This window comes from Arachis stenosperma, chromosome 1 (genome assembly GCF_014773155.1).
Source record: "Arachis stenosperma cultivar V10309 chromosome 1, arast.V10309.gnm1.PFL2, whole genome shotgun sequence".
NCBI lineage: Eukaryota > Viridiplantae > Streptophyta > Magnoliopsida > Fabales > Fabaceae > Arachis > Arachis stenosperma.
In genome coordinates, this window is record NC_080377.1 from 73,197,261 (window position 1) to 73,202,454 (window position 5,194).

The following is a 5,194-nucleotide window of genomic DNA, read 5'->3' on the forward strand; positions in this document are numbered from 1 at the left end:
TCCTCAATTCTAGTGGTTGATTTAAAGAGGGAACTCTTGATCTTCACAGATTCAACCACCATCGAGAGAGGGGTTAATCTATATGAATTATGTGGTGAGTTTGAGGAATGAGCCACATATTCAGTTTAGAGTTCATCCTTTCATGATTTCTAATCAATATACCTTGGTTAGTATGTGAGATGTACTCTCCTTGGTTGAGATTATAGAAATTGTGTGGCTGGATAATATATGAGCTTCATCTCTTCTCATGAACAATTAGATCACGAGAGTGGCATTGGTTATTGAGAGAGATTGAATCACCAAGAGATTGGGTTCAATCACCCACTTGCCATAGATCTATACCCATGATTGAGAAGGATTTGACTAACATCAATTCATGAAAACTAACATCTCTGATCCCTAATGATCCTCTCCATCATTAATTCTCATTTCTTTGTTCTTAGTGTTTGAAAACCCATTACCCAATTCCCTTCTACATTCTTGCAATTTATTATTCTTGTCATTTACATTCTGTTTCTTATTTCTTACTCTTATGCTCTTTAGAATTCAGCACTTTAATTCCTTGCAATTTATCTTTGATGTCATTTAAGTTTCTTGCACTTTAAGTTTCCGTTATTTACTTCCATTTTATTTCTCTATTCTAGTTCTTTACATTTTGTGTCATTTACATTCTTGCAATTATGTTCAAAATCAAATGCTCATGAAATCAAAACTAGTTTGCTTGACTAAATTTACCATTAACTAAAGTTGCTTAATCTTCCAATCTCCGTGGGATCGACCTCACTCTTTGTGAGTTTTATTACTTGATACGACCCGGTATACTTGCCGGTTGTACGTGAAAATCTCATTTTTACGTATCAAGTTTTTGGCGCCGTTGCCGGGGATTGGAAAGATTGACAATGATTAAGTGAAAGGTGGTTTAGATTAAGCATTTTTTTTTAGTATTTTTGTTAAGCCCACTAACTGTTTGATACTTTGTTTCACTAACCCCAATTTCACTCTAGTTCTAGAGTGTCACTTGTGATTTTGGTTTTTGTTGTGTATGTCAGGAGCTAGTAGACGAATGGTGTTATCCTCGTACACTATCCCTGATCCAGACATTGTGGGGCAGTATTGCTACACCAAATGTTCAGGCCAATAACTTGAGCTAAAACCTCAGCTCATCACTTTGGTACAGAACAAATGCTCTTATGGAGGGGGACCTCTTGAAGACCCAAATCATCTCTCTGTTTTCTGAGGATATGCAATACAGTGAAGACAAATGGAGTGCATCCAGATGTCTACAAGTTGTTGCTATTTCCATTCTCTTTGAGGGATAAAGCCACTCAATGGCTAGAGTCATTCCCCAAGGAAAGCCTCAATGATTGGAATGAAGTGATGGGCAAATTTCTAGCAAAGTTCTACCACCTCAAAAGATCATCAAGTTGAAGACAGAGGTTCAGACTTTTAGGCAAATGGAAGGGGAGTCATTGTATGAAGCCTGGGAAAGATAAGGCACTAATGAGAAAATGTCCCCCTGACATGTTTAGTGATTGGGTTAAGCTCCAAAACTTCTATGAAGGCTTAAGCTTAGAAGCAGGAAGGGACTAGACTACTCATCAGGAGGACACTCAACATGATGAAAACTGCCGAGGAGGGCTCAAGACTCATTGAGATTGTGGCAAACAATCAATATTATTACTCATCAGAGAGGCAGCATAATCCGACCCCAAGAAAGGTGTAATGGAGCTCAAAGGTGTTGATGCTATCTAGCACAAAACAAGTTAATGCACCAACAAATCCAACAACAAATGGAGATGATAACAAAGAGAATGGATGGTTTCCAGCTAGCATCAGTGAACACAAATCATCATCACTTGAATGGGGCCAAGGTGAAGGGACCACTGTTTGAACAACCACAAGAACAAGTTCAATACTGCAGAATACTTCAAATTCTCAGGATGAATTTCATGGTGATACATACAACTCATCTTGGAGAATCATCCCAAGGGGGTGAAAACCATTGGCAAAAGAACAACAACCATAATCAATCCCGCAACACAAATAACCAAATCACCATGCCAACAACACTAACCAATATAGAAAAACACAAAAACACATATCAACACCCTCATAATACTCACAAACTCACCAAAGCAACTTTCCTGCACCAACATCCAACTCACAAAATTACCACACTAATCCACCCAACAACTTCCACAAACATCAACCCCCCCCATACCTCCCAATCGACCATCATGAGGCCAGAATCTCAAGTCTGGAAGCACCTTGCAAGCACTTGCTCAAACCACTCAAGCCTTAGCTAAGGGACACAAGGAACATGAGGTCATCATGAAGAATGAGACAAGTGGGACAATTAGCCAACAAGCCGAGCGACCAACCAATGTTCTTCCAAGTGATACGATACCCAACCCAAGAGACACAGAAAAGCCATAAAATGGGAGGAGTGTAAAGCAATCACCCTGAGAAGTGGGAAGAAAGTGGACAGAAGCCATTACTCAGGAAGAGCACATCAAAGAAGGCTTAAAAGAAGAGGTGAAGGAACAAAAGCAGGAGCAAGAAACCTATACACAAAGTGATAAATTAGCTAAGAAGGAGGCAGTGAAAGCACCAACCAATGCTCCCATACCCTCAAAGGTTTTAAAGAAGAGAACAAGGGAAGCAATATTCCAAATTCTTGGAAATATTCAAGACACACATCAACATCCCCTTCATTGAGCACTTGAACAGATGCCCCTAGCTAAGTTCATGAAGGAATTGTTAACAAAGAAAAGATCCTTGAAAGGGGACAAACGGTTGTGATGACCAGGGAGTGTAGTGCCATCATCCAGAAAAAGTTGCCAAGAAGATGAAAGACCCAGGGAGCTTTCACATCCCCTGCACAATAGGCAACATGATGATTGAGAGAGCATTTGTCTTGGTGCAAGCATAAATCTGATGCCTCTATCTTGATGAGGAAGCTTCAGATTCATGAATTGAAGCCTACAAAGATAGCCCTTCAAATGGCGGATAAATCTATTCAGCAGCACTAGGGGTTGTAGAGAATGTATTAGTAAAGGTGGACAAATTTTTCCAGTTGACTTTGTCATCCTAGACATAGAGGAAGATGACACACTCCATTATTCTAGGAGACCCTTTTTAGCCACTGCCAGGGCATTGCTATGTCGAAAAAGGAGAATTAATGCTAAGGGTGCATGATGAGCATATAGTGTTCCATGTCTTCAAGAATTTGTAAGACTCCACCCAAGAGGAAGAGTGTATGAAGATTGATTCCATAGATCCAAACTTGAAAGAGGACCTGATGAGGCACTTCCAAGCTCATGCTGGAAAAGAATGAAGAGGTGGAGGTGCTGCAACAAGCTCAAAGAATAGAGGAGAAGCTGCAATCAAAGCAGCATTTGAGATTCATAGCAAGGACAGTCCAAAATTGAGATCCCAAAACCTGAACTATCTCCTGGAAAAGAAGAGTCCCCAGAAGAAAATGCCAAGAGGATGGAGAAACAAGAAAATCCCACTGAAGACTTCTCACCAGGGGATAAAGTGATGCTAACTTACCAACCAATAGAGACATCTCCACACTTTCTGGATACTACACAGTGAACAAAATCCTCCACTTGAACATGTGGAATCATCAAGAATGATACTGGAAGGAAGCTCACGGTGAGAGGGGAAGGATTAAGGCACTATGATCATCATCCGCCCTAAAGAGGGACAACCGTCAAGCTAATGACGATAAAAAAGCGCTTGTTGGGAGGCAACCCAACCAAAGGTAGTTTCTTTTCTTAGTTAATTCAATAAAAGAGTAAGTATATTTATCTGCACTGCAAGGAGCTAAGTTTGGTGTTACACACCAACAGAATTCAAAGGTGAATGTGAGGTGCTAAGTTTGGTGTTCCACCAAAAAGTTTCATTAAAGACACATTTTAACCCTTTGCATGATTAGTCACTAGCTCCAAACATCAGAAAAATTACTTAACAATTGCTACTTAATTTAGATTTTATTTCCTTAATGTGTATCTTTAATTTTGCTTACTTGAAACATGTGCTACTAATGTTTCATTGTGTAAGACATTCATGATCTATCTTAGCCCCATAGCCATGGTTCTAATTGTTGCTTGAGGACAAGCAATCATTCTAAGTTTGGGTGTGGGGAAGGGAAAGAAAGGAGGAGAAGACAACAATAGAGAAGATAAATTACAAGGTTGTAAAGTTCTTTTTCCTCTCATTTGTTTCCAGCATTTTAAATTGCATGATTGTCTTATTACCTTCTTTATATGCGTGTGTGGTATGAATAAGCTAGCTTGAATTTTGATTTGCATATGTTGCTGTGGCATTATGACTACCAACTTGAGTTTTGTGAATTCAAAAGCAAAAAAAAGAATCATGATCATAACAAACAAGGAATTAAAGAAGAACTTGGCATGTGCAACAAGTATTGGAAGGCTAGTATGTTTGATTGTTGCTCAATTGCATTAGATTTGATTTAATTGAAGTTTTCATCTAGGACATTTTGTGAAATCTTTTGAAATCATGAAACCTTGAAAAAAAGAGGCAGAAAGAAAAAGGGAAAGATGAGAAAGTTGAAGGCTCTGAGTACCAATGACAATTCCATTGTTAAGTACTTGTGGTGTTATGTATCAAGTAAAATGCTTGAAAACAAACACTTAGAAGTCAAGGCAGGCTCAAGTGCAAAAGCACTCCCTCAAAGCTCAAGGCTCTGAGCATCAATGATTAGAGAGTCAAGAAAGAAATAAATGTGCTTAATGAGTCCTCTAATTAAATGCTTGTGGTGCTTATGTATCAAGTGGAATAATTGAAAACAAAGCATTTAGGGTCGTAGTTTGTTATCAACTCATGGGGCAAAGCACCCAAAAGAGAAGCTAATAAGAAAAATCAAAAGCTTGTTTCAAGGAAGAATTATAAGAAAAAGATTTCATAAAGTGAGCTAGATAGAAGCATCAATCATTTACATTTCTTTTGTGATTGTAGCATGCATAGAAAACTAGCTTGCCATGAACATTAACTTGCTATTCTTCTAACCTTGGATTGTCAATCTCTATTGCTGATTCTTTTCTTGCTTGAGGACAAGCAAGGTTTAAGTTGGTGTTGATGCATGCGCATATTTGCCATTTTAGTTAGTTAGTTTAGTTAGTTTTAGCTTAATTTCACTCATTTTCTCTAAAAAAAAGTCCTT